The following is a 19,781-nucleotide window of genomic DNA, read 5'->3' on the forward strand; positions in this document are numbered from 1 at the left end:
GTGAACAAATTTCCTTTCCCATAATTTATGATTTATTTATAAATTTTTTTATAAATTTTAATTTTTTATTTAATAAGAAAATATTTAAATTTAATAAAATTTAAATTTTAAAATTCCCACCTCCCTTCACAACTCACTTGCCACCCGTACATATTTTTGCCAAAAGTCACGATTTTCGCCAAGACACAGAAAATCAAAAGAAAATGTGGAAAAAAATTATATGTCAAAGTTTACGTGACTAATGCAAAACGTATAAGTTAAATGAATGCCATTGCGTCCCTTTTCTTCTCATTTCTTAAAAATATATGATAGACACAACCTGTACATTAAAGTCTAAGAACGGTGTATTTTCTGTTGTCCACACAACCACCCAGCGAGCTGCTGTGCAAAAATAATCAACGGTAATGTAATGTCTTTAAAATACATGAACGAACATACATTAAACGAAATCATTGTAGAGTATGATTACATTTTGTATCCCATCTCAGTTTGTAATTTTTGCTGAGTTCACTTATTGTTACCAGAAATGGGAAAAGGGAATACAGTTTCTGAGAAGAAAAAAAAAACTGAATCTACAGCAAATTTTAAACACAAAAGAAATTTGTTGTAGCCGTGGGAGAAAACAGTTCTTGGAGGTAAAAGGGTATTTCAAAAAGTACTTTCAAAGATAATAGTTTCAAAGCCTTATGAATCTTTTGTATGATTATAAATATTTGAAAATAAGATACAAAAGAACAATTTCAAAACAATAAAAAAGTCGTTAAGTTCGGTCCATCCATCAGGTTTAAAAATTGTTCAACCATGGATACATGTCAAAGTGTGAACTTATCATGACTATTTCAAATGGAAAAATTTTGTAACTGCAGGGAACCTCAAATGTGAAATTACTAGACAGCGGAATCCTATGCAAATGCATATATGGTTAGGATGGTCGTAGAGAAAATCTGATTAGACAGAAACTCGTTTTATTACAAAATAAAACGAATTATGCCCAGAAATTTTCGCATATTTTGCATATCTTGCATATTTTGACATATTTGTACATATCTGCATAAAATGAGCATATGCAAAACCATATGCAAAAATATATTCAAGGATTTGTGGTCTAAATATCCCACCGAAATGGCTGAAATTTGGTAATAAGTCTTCTTAGGGGTATGCAACTTTACAACTGAAATCTGTCCGCATATGTCCACGTCTTCATATAGCCCCCATAGAACGGTACCTACCGGTATTCGGTATTTTGAAAGTTGTAGCCTCAATATCCCACCGAAATGACTGGAAATTGGTATTTAGTCTTCGTTACGGGTATAAGACACTCCACCTGAAATTTGTTGGCATAGGTCCACGTCTTCATATAGCCCCCATAGAATGGGACCTCCCGATTTTCAGTATTTTGAAGGTTGTGGTCTCAATATCACACCGAAATGACTGAAATTTGGCTTTTTGTCTTCGCTGTGGGTATAAAACTTCCCATCTGAAATTTGTCGGTGTAGGTCCGCGTCTTCATACAGCCCCCATTGAACGGTACCTCCGGATTTCTGGTATTTTGAACGTAGTGACCTCAATATCCCTCCGAAATGGCTGAAATGTTGTATTAAGTCTTCCTTGGGGGTATACAACTTTTCACCTGAAATTTCCACGTCTTCATATAGCCCCTATAGAATGGTACCTCCCGATTTTCGGTATTTTGAAGGTTGTGGACTCAATATCCCACAGAAATGACTGAAGTTTGGCTTTTTGTCTTCGCTGTGGGTATAAAACTTCCACCTGAAATTTGTCGGTATAGGTCCGGGTCTGCATATAGCCCCCATAGAATGGTACCTCCCGATTTTCGGTATTTTGAAGGTTGTGGCCCCAATATCCCACCGAAATGACTGAAATTTGGCATTTTATCTTCGATGTGGGTATAAAACTTTCCACCTGAAATTTGTCGGTATAGGTCCACGTCTTCATATAGCCCCCACAGAACGGTACCTCCCGATTTGCAGTATTTTGAAGGTTGTGGCCTCAATATTCCTCCGAAATGGCTGAAATTTGGTATTAAGTCTTCCTTGGGGGTAAAAAACTTTCCACCTAAAATTTGTCGGATGAGGTTCAGGCCTTTATATAGCCCCCATAGAGCGATACCTCCCGATTTTCGGTATTTTGAAGGTTGTGGCTGTGGTTATACATTTCTCTATTTTATTGACTTGTCTGAAGAGAATTTTAAACAGAAAAATTGTACACACAAACACTTTTGTACCTATTATTGAAATATTTGTTGCATAAGAAAATATGTAAAATGCATAAATTTTGCATATGCAAAAATTTATGCAGTTTGCATAATTTAGCATATGTCATATGTTTCGATTGCAATGTAATCAGAAGCCAAAAATATGCCCAGTCTCAAAATTTGACATGAATCGGACCAAAAATAGGGGTTGCATAAAATTCCGCTGTCTAGAAATTACTTATAGTTCCGACAAACAATGTAGCTAAGACCCTCAAAATACCGAAAGTCAGGAGGTACCGTTATATGGGGGCAATACCAAAACATGGACCTATGTTGACGATTTTTAGTGATGAAGTTTCATGAGCACAAAAGTCACTCGTTCAGCTAAAATTTTTAACGAAATGTCTCAAAATACCCGTAATCGGGAGGTACCTTTAAATGGGGACTATATCAAAATGTGGACCTATCTTGACAATTTTAGGTGGAAAATTTCTGTAACTGCAAAGAACCTCAAATGCAAAATTACTGGTAGTTCCGACAAACAATGTAGCTAAGACCTTTAAAATACCGATAATCGGGAGGTACCCTTATAAGGGGGCTATACCAAAACATGAACCAATGTTGAAAATTTTTGGTGGAGAACTTTCGTGACTACTGAGACCATCAAATGTGAAATTATAGCTAGTTCGGTTAAATATTGTGGCTAAAATCTTAAAAATACCGAAAGTCAGGAGGTACCCTTAATAAGGAGCTGGACCTATGTTGACGATTTTTAGTGAAGAAGTTTAGTGACCACTGAGAATTTTATATAAAATCCTCAAAGTACCCAAAATCGGGTGGTGTCCTTATAAGGGGGCTATGTAGACGATTTGTAGCTAAGAATTTTCGTGACCACTGAAAACTTCAAATGTCAAATTACAGATAGTTCGGTCTAAAATTTTAGATAAAATCCTCAAAGTGCCCAATATCGAGAGTTACCCTTATATGGGGGCTATACCAAAACATAGACCAATGTTGACGATTTTTGGTGGAGAAGTTTCGTGACTACAGAGAACCTCAAAAGTCGGTGAAAAATTGTAGCTAAAACCCTCAAAATACCAAAAATGGGGAGGTACCGCTATATGGGGGCTGTACCAAAACAAGGACTTACTTATGTTGATGATTTTTGGTGGAGATGTTTCGTGACTACAGAGAACCTCGAATGTCAAATTATAGCTAGTCCGGTTAAAAATTATAGCTAAAATCCTCAAAATAACGAAAATAGGGAAGTACCGTTACATGCGGGCTATACCAATGTCCATAATTTTTGGAATATAAGTATTTTGGTCGCTGGGAACCCCAAATGTCAAACAATAGCAAATTTGTTCTGAATAAAAACGTCAAAATAAGTCAACGGGAGGTACCGTTATGGACCTAAGTCCACAATTTTGGAATCTAAATTTGTTGGTCACTAGGAACCTTAAATGTCAAATTATAGCTAATTTGGACGAAAGTGTGACTAAAATCGTCAATACACACGAAGTTGGGTGGTACCGTTACATGGGAGCGATACCAAAACGTGGGACAAAATACACATCTTCCCAAAATTTCTGTGTCCTATCTCCATTTTTCTGGATGCTAGACTGATTACAAAAGGCGGACGGACATGCATACATCCACTCAGAATTTTACCGTGATCAAGAATATACATATGTATATATGATAATATATACATATATTCTTATCAGCACAAAATTCTAAATCGATATAAACACGTCCGTCAGTCTATCTGTTGAAAACAAGATACATATTTTGAAGGTTGTGTGCTCAATATCCCACCGCAATGACTGAAATTTGGAATTTAGTCTTCGTATTTCACCATAGGAGGGTACCTCTCGATTTTCGGTATTTTGAAAGTTGTGGGCTCAATATCCCGCCAAAATGGTATTTAGTCTTCGCTGGGAGTATACGACTTTCCACCTGACATTTGTCGGTATAGGTCCACTTTTTCATATAGCCCCCATAGGAGGGTACCTCCCGATTTTCGGTATTTTGAAGGTTGTAGGCTTAATATCCCACGGAAATGACTGACACCGGGGGTTCGTTGAGGGTTTAAAACTTTCCGCCTTTCCACGCCTTCATACCTCCAGATTTTTGGTATTATGAAGGTTTTAGCCTCATTATTATACCGAAATAGCTGAATTTCGATATTTAGTCTTCTTTGGGGGTACGAAACTTTTCACCTGAAGTTTGTCGGTATAGATCCACGACTTCATAAAGCACCCATAGAACGTTACCTCCCAATTTTCGGTATTTTGAAGGTTGTGGGCTCAATATCCCACGGAAATGGATGAAATCTTTGTTTTCGTTGCGGGTATAAAACTTCCCACATGAAATTTGTTGGTATAGGTTCATGTCTTCATAGAGCCCCATAGAACGGCACTTCCCCATTTTCGGTATTTTCAATATCCCACCGAAATGACTGAAATTTAGTATTTACACGTTCGACCTGAAATTTGTCGGTAGTTCATATCGCTCAATTTTCTGTATTTAATTTTTTTTTAGCCACATCATTTAACCGAAGTTATTGGAATTGCGTATTTAGTCTTCGTTGGAGTTACAAAACTGTCCTTATGCAAATTTTCGGTACAGGTCAACGTTTTATACAGCCTCCATAGAACGGTGTGACGACGTATCATTTCTTTGAAGCTGGGGCAGGTTCAGCGGGACCAGGGTCGTCACAAGAATTTATTTGATATAGGGCATTAGAGACAGGAAAGACACACAATTATTCTTTTCTTCTTAAACGTTATAAACAATCCATTATTGATTAATATGAAAATACACTTAACACTATTGTGACGCGGCTTAGTGCCTTTCGGTTGGAACTGATGGCAGGGCGTTTAGCACGGCAGCGGTCGGTGGATGTTGACGATGATGAAAATCCCCCTCCTGACTCCAAACACACACAGACGCTCTACAAATATATATGGGGTCAAGGGAACGGCAATCCCCCTCCTGACTCCAAACACAGACACAAATATGTCTAAAGCCAAGGCTCGGCAATCCCCCACTTGACTCCACACACACAAATCTGTCTAAAGCCAGGGGCACGGCAATCCCCCTCCTGACTCCAAACACACACAAATATGTCTAAATCCAGGGGCACGGCAATCCCCTCCTGACTCCACACACACATACACAAAAATGTCTAAAGCCACGGGTACGGCAATCCCCCTCCTGATTCCAAACACACACAGACGCTACACAAATATGTATGAAGTCAAGGGCACGGCAATTCCTCACTTGACACAACAGCCATCAACAGACGACTGATCCCGATTGTCCGTTCGCAATCTCCTTTTATACCCCTTGGTGGTGGCTGGTCATCACACCAACACAGCTAAAACAGCTGATCGTTTGCTTTGTTCGCACAGCTGATGACTTTGTTTAGTTTAAATATTGACCACCAGGGTTACCGATGGTTGTTTTTTTTTCTGTTGATTACTTTCTTTACCACTAGGGCACCGATATGTCCGCTAATTTAATCATTACATAGGCAAGTACATTGGTATATTTATATTTAACATAATAATTAATGAGCATAATCTATATATATAAAAATGGTGTAAAAAATGTATAGTAATTCATAAAATGAGAACGGCTAGGCCGATTTCTGTAAAATTTTTTGTCAGTTATTCGTATTTTCGAGGAGAAGGTCTTTATGGAAGAAAATTTTGGAAAATTTCTCTGGAAAAGTCGGAAAATTGGAAAAATCGAAAATTGAGTTTTTGTATGAAATTTTATTCCTTAATAGCGAGACGAAGTTCGCCGGGTCCGCTAGTAATTTATAGAAATTCAATAAAATAATAATTCTATAATATGTAAAATGTACGTAATTTACAAAAAGAGCAAAATAAACATATTTCATTAAATTTGTAATGCAAAATCGAGGCCACGAATTTGATCATTACAACGGTACCCCCGAGTTTCGTTATTTTCGAAGTTTTAGCCACATTATTCAACCGGAATAACTGAAATTTGCTAAAGGTACAACACGTCCCTTGTAAAAAATTAGACAGTATAGGTCCACGTTTTCGTATAACCCCCATAAAACGGTAGATCCCATTTAAGATTTTTTGAAGATTTTAGTCACGGGTTTTTACCGAATTGGTTGTTAATTGGAATTTTGTGTTCCTAGAAGATAGAAAACTTACTCGCACAAAATGCTATCCATATTTAGCCAGGTTTAAGTCTAGCCGGTATTACCTTATTTAATGCATTTCGAGTCTTTTTTTGTAAAATTTTCGAACCGAGATTGCTGTAATTTAAAATTGTGTGTTCCCAAAATGATGCAAAAGCCCAGTTCGGAAAATTGTAAATATTGGTCCATGCTTTGCAAATGAGCCATTTCACAGGGAAATATTCTGCTCCTGCAAGGAATAAGAGGATAAGCTTAGTACTTTCAGAAGCGAAAGGAAATACAGATCGTGATGGATGGTATAAAACGTTCGACCCGGCCGAACTTAACACCGTTCTTACTTGCTACTTTACTCAGCATTCCATGGATTCAGAATTCAGTTGTTATATTTATAGATGAGCAATTATTCTGGGTGGATACGGCGGATTTGGCACCATAAGTAGTATAACTGTCATTAAAACTAATTAATATCCTCTTGAGGATCTTAAATAAACATTTAGTTATATTTTATTAAAAAATATCAAGAATTTTTTACACAATTCCACAAGGATTTCCCGGTGTATACTTACTTTTGCGATACATATTTTGGGCTTTTTGGGATTCGAACCGTACATTTCCTTCTGTATGCAAATATTACACACTTTTCATTTTTATCACCGAAGACTACTTTCGTGCCTATCAAATAAATATAATTGTTTCTTGTTTTCAATAAGTTATAGTGCTCTTTATCCCTAATACATTTTGGTTTCAATGCTGCATACTAACTTTTGTGACAGACTGTATATGACTATTTCATAACACTATGCAACACTGAAAATGCAAACAGCTTCTAGTATGGATTTTTTGAAAGCACATATTTAGACTGCAAAAACCCTGGTTGGGTTTTGTCCTGTCAGATCCAGTTCGAATTTTATGGCCTCATCTAAACTGGGCTAAATCTTCACTTTTTTGCATTTATCAGGCCTTCATCTCAGAAAAGAATAGGAATTTGGCCTTGCTGTTTTTAGCCATATTATAGCCCTAAACTAGTAGAACTTATCTTTTGAAGAAACAACATAAGAAAAATTCCATCTAGGGCATCAAAATCTATAAAATATAGAAAATTTTACGTAATCTGAAATTGTGCTCAGTATCGTCTAAACTATTGGGAGTTGAACCAAGTAACCTATTGCAAAAATGATCCAAATAAAGTTCTCAACAATTCTTTAGAACATTCTGAAACTCTGAAATGCTTACTTCATGTTGTTTCAGCGGTATTTTGCATCATATCTTTTACAACACATATTTCAAACACAGTTCACACCAACAGTTTATTCTCGCATTTCGGATTTCACTACCTTATTGACATTTTTATTAAATCGTCGTTGAAAAATGTACTGAAAACAACGGGATAGAGGCATTTTACAACAATGACATATTCTGGAGAGTTGTGTATTACATTCCAGGGATTATTTTTCCAAAAGGAAATATTCAGAAAAAATTAAGGGTTTTGGAGATACGGTGCGAAATGTATAAAAATTGTGGCAATTTTGCATATATTTTGAGATTTAAGCAATAAATGTTGTTTTTCGAGTTCATTATTACTCCAAATATTTTATTCTTGTCCTTATCTACAAATTTGCTTCAGAGGTCCGAAGAAGATTCCCATTGGTTTCAGAGATATAGCCCCGAATTTCTTTAAAAACTCAATATTTAACCATGTTTAGATGAGGCCATAAAATCCGAGCTGGATCTGACACAACAAAACCCAACTAGGGTTTCTTGTCGTTTGGGTTTGTACTTTCAAAAAATCCTCAGTTCGAATTGTTTGCACAAGGTCACCTTAAAAATTTTGCACAGTGTAATAGTAAATTTAGAAAATACTCTATTCTCTAATTTCTAAGGGCATCAATTAAATAAATAATTTAAATTAAATAAGTATTTAAAATTACTCCTATAATTAATAACCCTTTTCTTCAAAAATGCGCCTGAATACCAAATATAACACTAGTTGCACTTCAGGTCACGGAAGCAAACACTTTTCCATTTGAGGTCATTAAAGTAGTCAAACCTGTGGTTTGTTTAAATTACATATTTTACCAGTCCTGAGGCAACATTTGAACATTATGCGACCTTACACACACACACACACACACACACACACAAACAAAGTAACCTTTCGTCAGCAACACCCTGTCACCCATAACCCATTCCAAATCATACTTGGAAACTTTGAAATACTTTGCGGTGATGGCCACAACTCTTGAATGTTGAAAATTGTTTAAGATTCCCTTGTGACTTGGCAAACCCTTTTCCACAGTCAGCAAACATCAACATCATAGCGTTTTGATTACACCAAGAAGAGGAGTTCAAGCGAATAGTTGGATGGGAAGCAACAACCTTCTTCAACATCAGTATCAGTCAGCAACCACCAACAAACAAACACATTGTGTGATAACGTCTGGATCCGTGGTTAACTTTGACATTTGTGTGAAAATCTCTGTTTGTGTGCTGGTGGCGGGTTTTGCCAGAAGTAACTGTTTTCCAACCACAATTTTAGTATTTTATGACGGCGGAAAGACGACCTGCCTGCCACACCTTCAAATATCACAGCATCCATTAGGAAATCATTGTCAAAGACATTGTTGTGTGCTTCCGCTCAGTGCACTGTGGCATTTAAGGGCGGCACTGTTGCTGCTGTTAAATTCCTCTAGACTTGTTTAATTTTTTTCTTTCTATGGAATTTTTTGCCGCTCACAGTTATAAGGAGTTATTTTGCTTGGCGGGTGGCTGACTGGTTGTTTCTCTGTCCACTGCTGTTTATATTACCTTTCACTGCATTAAAAAGAACAATTTTGTTGCATCACTCGACAAATTGCAACACGGCCATGATTTTGATGTTGCGCTTTAATTAAAAAACTGTCCGGACTATGGTTTCATTTCGGTGTCATCTATAATAATTAAGTTGTGGTTGCGGCAACCGAGTTGTTGTTGAAATTGAAATGCAAAGTGTGTGTTTTTTCTCATTTACGAGCTAAGAAATTTTATTTAATATTTAGAAAGTTTGTTGTATGGACGACAGACAGATTTCACTTATTAAAAAAAAAACTGTGACACAAACTTGATTAAGGTGAAACAAAAAAGTGTATGTATAAACTTCTATTAAATTGTGGGGTTGTGTTTAATGAAAAAAATATGGTAAAAGTTATAAAGAAATATTTTAAAAAGGAATTTTTGTAGTTCCGAGCAACACAACTGGGATGCAAAAAATCGGCATATGTGGTATGCAATCGTTGGTCATGTCAGAATAAATTATGAACACAAACAAACGAACATAATAATTAAATGTTCCACAGACATCCCAGGCGGGACAAGGGAGTGAGTGCACACTGATATCATGGAAGTCTCCCGATTCATATTAGTTCAATAATATGGGACCTACTGTTTATTGCCGAGTCCGAACGGCCACAGTGGTGCCGCTTCCTTGTAAACGTGGCCAAAAATAGGAGTTGACCTAGGATGATGGATTTTTGTGCAAGTACTTATGAGGGCATATAAATGGAAAATACCAACTTTGGTCCATATCGGTTCAGATTTGGATATAGCCCCCATATATCTTTTCCCGATATTGCTATTACTGTGTCAGTTTTAAGAGAATACCCTTCAAATTAAATATCTGATATTTTCGTAGGCCTCTAATCAGTTTTATGGATTTTGACAAAAATCGGTTCAGATTTGGATATAGTCCCCATATATATATCTTTCCCCGATTATGCAATAAATCGGTCAATTTTAATTGAATATCCTTCAAATTTAATATGCGATGCTTTCTTAGGTCGTTGATCAGTTTTATTGATTTTGACAAAAATCAGTTCAGATCTTGATGCATCATTCTCCGATTGTGCTATAACGCAGTCATTTTTAAATTAATAGCTTCAAATTTAATATGCAATATTTTCTAATGTCCCTGTTCAATTTTATCGATTTAAACAAAATATTTTTCAGATTTGGATGTAGCTCTGTATATAACGGTATTTTTAATATTCCCTCTTTAACTGGTTGGAATACTAACGGTTTTCTATCTAAATTTTTTTAACGTGAAATCACCGAAAACACCTGCCAGCTAAATAAGGATGAAGCCATCACCATGACAATGTAAACTTTTAAAGGCCAATTGTAATATACTCTATGTCTAATTTATCATACATATAACAATATCCCACTTACATCAAAATAGTGGCAATAACTATCGGCCAAATTTTTTCAGATTCGAGTCTTTTAAGTGTTTTCGACAACGTATAAACAAAAATAACAGGAGGAAGTCAAATAAAGATAATTAGTAAACTGAGGCAAAATCAGGAAACTTGCATTTTTTTCAGTGTGTACTAGGCCGGGGCGGTTTTTATGGAAGGAAAAAAGTGTTATCGGTAGCTTGGAGTTTCTAATTCTTGGGATTGTACTGAGCAAAAAAGTCAACTAGACCATATCGACGCCTCCAAACAATAGTATGCTAAGTCGACTTACCATGTTTTCAAGTTCTTTACATTTTTATATTTAACGTACTTTTACTTAAATTCTGTCAAATTTTAGTAATGATCGGTCAATACGAACAGAAGTTATAAACAAATATTGACTTAGCATAGTACTGAAGTTCAAAAAAATTTCCAAACTTTGAGAGCTTCTCCTGCAAAACTCACTTTTTAGACTTAGCATACTATTATTTGGAGGTGTCGATATGTCTATGGTGAAAATCGAGCCCTCGGATTTTTGACTTGAAGTTTTATTCAAGGATTTTTGGATATTTCATCATATAACAACCACACCACTGAGATTTTCGATCCAACACAAAGACAACAATTGTAGCCAAGACAATAATTAAGAACTCTCTAGTACATCGCAAAAGCATTGGAACGCTCCTTCAGGTAGTTATGGCCTCGAGAATGTGCACATTTTTCAGAAAATATCGATAAATGACACTGTGCTACAAAATGGGGCTCAAAGTCAGTGGGTGGAAAATTCCTTGTGGAGATGAAATTTTCACCATAGGTCAAGTTTCCGAGATATCGCGTGATTAATGGTTTAATTTTGGCCCCTTAATTTGTGAGAAAATAGCTTTATATCTCTGTTAAGCGTTATTGTAGCTTCATTTTGAGATTACATGTCTTCAGTCAAATCGAATGGTGAATATTTTTGCAAAATATTTCATCCCTCTAAGTCAATTCCTTCCATGTTCTTTTCGTCCTTTATTTATTGAACCGTAGTAAAAGTACCACAAAACGAGATATTACAGAATCATAATATTCTGCAAAAATGTTGTTCAGAAGGAACATGTGCTCCTTATTTATATAAATTTCAATACAAGCTACCTACGAACAATTTTCTATGTTTTAGGAGCTATAACTTTATAGTAACACCAAATATCGATAAAATTCTTTCACGATTGTCCTATTTGCGGTGTTCTCAATTAAAAAAGCATAAAATTATAAAAAAGTCGACAACACATTTTTCGATTTTTGTCCACTGAGGCACCATCGTGCAGCATTGATATTTAAATTCACCCTTCTTCTCGCTCTTGTAAATTCTTCGTGTAGTACAACGAGGTTTAAGAGTATGCATCATCTCTTTATTCGATGCTAGACTTTATATACGAATTAAAAGAGGGCTTAACGTTGGAGGTGTTAAGGTTTTCCTTAAGTGGAGCCGTTACATTATACAAGTGAAGCATACTATTGTCTAGAAACACGAGTTGGCGATCAATCAATGCTGTATGGTAGTATACATTTCACTCCAGTTGTTATGGTAAAATTTATGCAATAAATTACTATAGTTCAGGTTCCTATACATCATTGTAATTGTGATATTTTCTACTTTCATTGCCAGGTTTTGATTTTGGTATACCCCTTATAGAAGCGGAGATATCGCTTTGCAATAAGACGTTCACAAAATCAATCAATAGGCTTCTTCCCCTCCAGGACATTCATCAACACCCAAAAAGTGATTACAAGGTTTAGATGGACAGATGGACGGAAACACATACCGGATCGACTCAGCCTGTCGAGACATTCATTTTGGTAGAGAAAATTGTAGGTCTACGACCATTATTTCGATGTGTTACAAACGTTTGGGCCAAAACCAACTTATGAGGGCTGCACGAAAACTACCTGGCCTAGGCAACACCGCATATTGCCAGGCCATTTGAATTTTTTTTTGATAGTTTGTAAATGTTTAGCCTAGACTTACTCAGGACAGTTTTTTGTACGACCATGTTATGTGTTGTTTACAGTGACTTGAAAAAATCACTTTACAAAAAGAAGGAATTTTTTTCGTCTAAGAATTTTTTACAACTTTTGACGTAGATAATCACCGCAAGAGTGTATCGATCCAATTAAATCTTTGTACGTCGATAAAGGACCATCCTACAGGACTATGAAAAACTGTTTTAATAAATTCAACCGTGGTCGGCACTCGCCAAAAAACGAAGGTCGTGAGGGTCGCCCAAAATCTGTCGTTGTGCCAGTAAAAAAATGCCATGCATTAACGGATAATGCGAGATCGCCATGTTAAATACCGTGAGATAGAGGCATCCTTGGGCACTTCTTGCACCAACTAACATTTGACATTGCATTAACACCTGGTCGCAAAAATGGATTTTTCTCGATAGATCCAGCAGAATTGGACAAGTGCTCAAAAAGGGTCTTGGGAATTGGTTCAAAGAAATTGAGCATAAAACCGATCGCGGTGCTTCAAACGACGTTTATAAGATCGTCAGAGACGACGAATCTAGGATCTATGCTTTGGGACCTTAAACACAGCCGTTTGAGTCTTCGAAAGCGAGCCAAATCAATCGAAAGTTGTTCATGTAAGAAGCATTTCGAAGCAAAGGATTGCCTGTTTTTTCAGAAAAACTGACCGTGTGGGGACTATACGGCTATAGAAATATAAGACGGTTATTTCTGAGTGGTACACTATAATTTATTTGCCTGAAGTCTCCTGAGAAGTTCGAAAAACGAACAATAGAAGACAAATCATTCTGCATCATGACAAAGTGGGCTCTCACACATAGATTCAAACCAGCGTCTGTTTGATCTGACAAAACGTGGAATTGATGGGTCATCCGTCGTACAGCCCTGACTGGGGATCCAATGACTTCATTTGATTCTAGCACATCAAGAAAAAGATGCGTGGTCAACGATTATTGTCGTCTGAAGATGCTGTAAAAGCGTTCAAAAAACATGTTTTGGAGGTGTCTCAAGCGGAGTGGAAAAAGTGCTTCACAAATAGGTTTGAGCGCACGAAAAAGTGTATAAATTATGCTGGAGACTACTTAAGAAAACAACAAAATCGTTTTTGATGGTAAATATTCGCGTTTTCATTGTTAGGCCAGATAGTTATAGTTCAGCCCTCGTATAATACCCCCCATAGTGGTGTAGGGTATAAATATCAGATTACCAGAAATCCATACTGGTGGCTTAGATGGTCACTTATATGAATATTGGTGGTAGCGGACAGTATAGTCGTGATACCTGCTGTTTAGTTCCAGACCATCTACGGTATCAAAATTGGTTTCTTCTGTCATTAGAACAAATATTTTCTCAATTTAATTAGAACATACTTACCATTGAATATCAAGTACTGAATCTGCAAAGGAAAGAGAAATAAAAAATTAAATTATAAAATATGCAATTTCCCATACGTACAGTATTAAAACAAATGTATATAGTCCTAAGTCCTAACGACAAAATATGTTTGTCTAATTGAAAAAGTAATGATTTTTTAAAAAATTACTCTACATTATTCCCCTTAGGCAAATGAAGTCCTCTTACCCTTTTTCGGCGAATAAACCAAGCGGTGAAAATTATTTATCACTTTTTGTAATTTGTAAGGCAACCCAACTCAACCTTATTATTGTGTCTATGGGGGTGTGGGGTTTAACGTTGACTATTTACAAAATGCTTCGCCCCGTTTCAAACCATTACCACCTAACAATGATTTCAATTTTAATATTCGTTCTACGCTCACAAGAGTTAACCCTCTCCTTGTCTCTTTTATTATTTACAGAAAGGACTTCTTTGTAATAACTTGTTGTTTTTGTTTATCTTGTAGCTCTGTTGTTTGTTTTGTTTTCAATTTTTTGTGTTCTTCATTATGATGTTGTTGTTCTTGGAGCTAAATGAATGACTCTTGCTGATGTTATGGTTCAATGTTTTGAACTGTTGCTGTTGCTGCTGTTCGTGATTGTTGTACTTGCTCCGAGGAGTTGTGTGTTGGTTTTGTTGTCTGTCTGTCTGTTTGTAATTGTAAACGATACAATGGGGAACGAGACGAGATCATCATGTAGTGGCTGTTAAACACATCTGCCGGGCTTGGGAATTATTCGCCTCTTTAATGTTACACTGATATAATTTTTAAAGTGGCATTTTCTTAACAAACTATTTTTTTCTTGTTAACAGTAAGGGAAAAGTCGGAGGTACGTCTGTTAAAAAAAACCATTAAGTAGAAAATCTGAAAATATTTTTTTTTAATAACTGATGATATACTTGGCTAGTCTCTACAAACTTGTCTGCCGATTAAAATATGTGGCAAAGGTTTGACCATTTTTTCGTTCTGAAATTCCCAAAATGTTTTCATTTCAAAAAATCCTGTTACAACCAATTTCCAATATTGCATAGCAACATACATACGTACGTACTATCATATCCATGAAATGCAATGATGCTACCAATATTTATTGCTCGTAAATTCAACATAACATCAATTAAATACACCATGGGTAGCTGCAGTTGGTTGCTTGGTTGCTTGGACGATAGCTTGTACACCGACAACAGCAACCAGATCCAGCTCCCACAGTATGTTATGTACGATAGGATTCCAGTCACTGTAATAGCCAATAAAATAACAACATCAACAGAAAAAAAAACACAAAAAAACTGCACTACCACTTCCGTTGATTTACTTTTAATATGTATGCATATAAATATGTAGGAGTATGTATGTGTGTTAAAATCTCGCAGTTTTTTTCCGCAAAGTTTTATCCCTGAAGTTTTTCACTGTTGATAGTCAGACGTGGATATGTAATATTGTCCAGTGATCTTTTGTAACAAATGTCGCCAATTTTAATTCTTGTCTGCTTTTCCTGTCCAACACATCAGGTAGACAGGATTACTGACGCCAAAATTGTACAGTTCGTAATATAATAATAGGGAATGGAATGAATGTAACCACAAGTTGGAAGAACTACAATGAGTAGTTATTGTAAAAAATGTCGATAGATGCAGTAAGTACAGGAAAGTTATATTGGCGAGGAAGTTGAATTGGAGGTACTATAGAATAATGACAAACAAGTTCGGCCGCGCCGAAGTTTTTATACCATGAAACACATATTAATTTTCTTTCTTGTCCACAAATTTAAATAAAGATATTTTGTGACCACGGAAGCCCAAATACCTATATAGGGCCAGAAAATGTATCAAAAAATTCCTATAATCGGGCGCCACCTTTGTTTGGGTGTTATATCAACGTGTGGACCTATGTTGACAATTTTTGGTGGAGAAGTTTTGTGACCACTGAGAACATTAAACGTTAAATTGGAGGTAGTGCGGTCCAAAAATATAGCTAAAATCCTCAAAATACCGAAAATCGGGAGGTAGCATTATTTGGGAGCTCTACCGACGCATGGACCTATGTAAACGATTTTTGGTGGAGATGCTTCGTGACCACTGGAAATCTCAAATATAAAAATAAAAGGAATTTCGGTCAAACATTTTTGCTAAAATCCTCAAAACACCGAAAATTGGGAGATATCGTTATATGGGGGCTATACCGAAACATGAACCTATGTTCAAAATTTTTGGTGGGGATGTTTTATGACAACTAGGAGCCTCAAACGTTATATTGCAGCTACAAAAATTTAGCTACAATCCTCAAAATACCGAAAATCGGGAAGTACCATTATAAGGGAGCTATACCGAAACATAGACCTATGTTACCGATTTTTGGTCGAGATGCTTCGTGACCACTGGAAATCTCAAATGCAAACTTACAGAAAGTTCGGTCAAAAGTTTTTGCTAAAACCCTCAAAATACCGAAAATCAGAAGATACCGTTATGTGGGGGCTACACCGAAACATAGACCTATGTTACCGATTTTTGGTCGAGATGCTTCGTGACCACTGGAAATCTCAAATGTAAACTTACAGATAGTTCGGTCAAAAAATTTGCTAAAAACCTCCAAATATCGAAAATCGGGAGGTACCGTTATATGGGGGCTATACCGAAAAGTAGATCTGTGTTGAAAAATTTTCGTAGAGTAGTTTTGTGACAACTGGTAAAAAAGGTAATGATTATTTCAACGCGTTAGAAGCGGAGGGAGTTTTGTAGACACTGTGAACCAAAAAAAGGGGTGGGGGGGGGGGGGCACCGTTAGGGTATAAAAAGCATTAAGTTCGGTAGGGCTGAACTCTTTATATTTAACCTTATATATTTAGAAAAATGTGTATAAATAAAAACACAAAATTTATCTCTATTGGATCGATGGAATGGTTTCAAATGCTGATGAAAAGATCGGATCATTCACGACTTCTTTTGCATGGATTCAAATACTGATGAAAAGATCGGATCTTTCACGACTTTCTTTGCATTGGTTTAAATGATAATGAAACGATCGGATCTTTCACGTTCGTTTGAACCAATCCAAAAGATGCCATGAAATCATGTCATCGCATGGAACCCCTTTCTTCAAATTTTGCTGGGATGGGGCTATATCACAACGTGGACCTTAAATTTTTAGTTGAGAAGTTTGTTAACCAATAGGAACCCTAAACGCCACATAACCGAAAATGTAGATAATAACTTCCAAATATCTGAAATCGGGTGGTACCGTTATATACCGTGCAAAATGTTCGATGCCAAAGATGCTATTCAAGAATGGATGCAAGTGAAATGGAATGTCATATATTTAGCATCTTCACTCATTCTTTTTAAAAGAGCGTGACCCCCAAAAGATGCAATTCATTTTCAGATCCTAAGCATGTCATCTTTGCTAACTCGGTGCAATGACATCTTCAACAATTCTTTGGCATGGCATCTATACCAATCCATTGGCATGTCATCTTAACCGATTGCCTAGAATAGCATTTTCACCAATCTTTAGCATGTCATTTTCACCAACCCTTTGGCATGAAACTTTCACGTCTTGTTCGGAAAATGGAAAATGCTGTATTGAAATATGATTTTCATGATTTCTATTAATTCATAGGAATTTGTGAAATAACTATTATTTAATTATCATCAAAAAATTTACATCCATAATTGCAGTTTGTTATTGTTGTAACAGTAGTTTATATGTATGTTTGTATGCCAGTTGTAAGAATGTTGCTATTTCGACAGTTTGTAACCACAAAGCTACGTACTTAAGTTTGTTAGTAGATTTGGTAGGGCAGATGAAAAGGTGCAGTGTGTCGTGCGGGCCTGTGCCGCATGATAGGCAGATGTTTTGCACGGTGTCATCAAACCTTGACCTATAGGAATTTGCGATCTCAATGTCGTCTGCAGCGGTTGGAATTCAGGAGAGGTATAGGTTAGACAGTTCCGGCAATATCACCCCATCACATATAATTTATTATTCAACGTCCACACATATAATTTACTATTCAACGTTTCAAACTTGGCCGGAGCGTAGTCTGCTAGTAGACCTCAAACTGGAGTGAGCGTGGAGTGCTTGACAGTATCAAAGGGTTTTGATAAATCAAGCGCCGCTATCTCTGTTCTATCGCACGGCTTGTTCTGATTGATTCCTCGACTAATATGTGTGGAGATGACGTGCAGCGCAGTTGTTGTGTTGCTTACGGATCCCATGCTATTGATCGGCAATTGGACAGTTATTTCTAATGCTGGTGAGGACTAAAGCCCCAAGGGTCTTTGCTACGGGCGACAAAAGCGAAATCGGTCTGTACAATTCACATTTGCTGACATCCTTGCCAGGCTTCAGTAGCTGGGACATTTGCCAGACTTCGGGAACGATGTGGGTGCTAGCGACATGTTGAGAACTTTAGTGAGATACTCGACTTCCTGTAGTCCAGCTGTTGCAGTTTTAGCACCGCCGCTGCTCGCAACAGAGTTAACCTCCTTCGCAATTGATTTTGATGTATCTTACAAACGGTTTTTTACTTCCCATCACCAGTGCAAATTTCGACATGGACTCCAACTGCAAATTACTATTTCGTGAATTTTATTTTACAACACTTGGAAATGTATACTCTTTTGTTTTGTAGGGATCTATAAATCGATTTGCTTATAAGGTTCTGTAGAGCAGGGTTCTCTAGACCTGGTAAGAAAAGTTTCCTTAAAGAAAAGTTTCCTTAATACCAAAGAGTGCAGTCCGACTCAATTTTTAACTCAATGATTGGGATTTCCTAGCATAATAATTCTTATATAGCTTTAAACGTATTTAGATAAATAAAAGAAAATATACATGTTTATAAAAAAGCACAAAATTCATTTCTATTGGATTGATGGAATGGGTTCAAATGCTGATCAAAAGATCGGATCTATTACGACTTCCTTTGAATGGGTTCAAATGCTAATGAAAAGACAGGATCTTTCATGACTTCGAACCAATGCACCAATGCAAAAGATGCCATGAAATCCCGTCATCGCATGGAACCCCTTCCTTCAAATTTAGCTGGGTATCTATTTCAATACGGCGAATCAAGAACCGATTCGACTCCGATTCGATCATATTTTAAAGGGAATTTAAAACATTTTTTTGAAAAAGGGACCAAAGGGACCCTTGCTTGAGGGTTAAATTTTGTCACTAGAAGATTCCTCGCATTGTTGGCAGTCATATTGCCAAAAACACTATATGCCTAAAATGCAAGGATTCCAAGGAATCCTAGCTGGAATATTTCCAAAAATGTACAAATAACACTGTACAACACAAAAAATAATTACAAGATCATTCGGCCAGATTATGAAAGAGGACCGAAAAAAAGAAGACACGTGTATCGGCATTTTGAAAGTTTACGTCGGGAAGTAACCTAAATAGGTGTGGCAAGTTCCGCCCATTTCTAGAGGTTTGAAATATTCGACATCAGATTCCTTGGAATTCTTGCATTTTAGGTATAAAGTGTCTTTGGCAATATTACTGACAAAAATGCGGGGTATCTTTTTATGAAAAAAATTAACCCTCATGCGAGTCACTAAAGGGGTCTTTTTGGTCCCTTTTTTAAAAAACGTTTAAAAACTCCTTTAAAATGTGATCGTATCAGATCAAAATATTCCACAAAATTATTTGTCATTAAATTTTACTATAGGTCCCCGAATACACAAAAACTCTAAATCGTACCTAAACTCCAAGAATCTGCCAAAAGTAAAGTCACGTTTTAGGGTTAATGTTGTATCTGAGTTTTTT

The 19,781-nt window shown here is 36.5% G+C and overlaps 1 long non-coding RNA gene across 1 annotated transcript in view; it reads right to left on the reverse strand.

The window, feature by feature from the left end:
• The window catches only part of LOC141394723 (uncharacterized), a 509,351-nt gene that overhangs the window by 104,513 nt on the left and 385,057 nt on the right, over positions 1–19,781 (reverse strand). The window contains exon 8 of the long non-coding RNA XR_012410479.1: positions 13,991–14,012. This is a non-coding gene — a long non-coding RNA (uncharacterized lncRNA). The remainder of the gene's footprint in view (positions 1–13,990; positions 14,013–19,781) is intronic.

The sequence above is a fragment of the Musca autumnalis genome, unplaced genomic scaffold, assembly GCF_047663935.1.
Source record: "Musca autumnalis isolate F117 unplaced genomic scaffold, ASM4766393v1 scaffold_2, whole genome shotgun sequence".
Classification (NCBI taxonomy): domain Eukaryota; kingdom Metazoa; phylum Arthropoda; class Insecta; order Diptera; family Muscidae; genus Musca; species Musca autumnalis.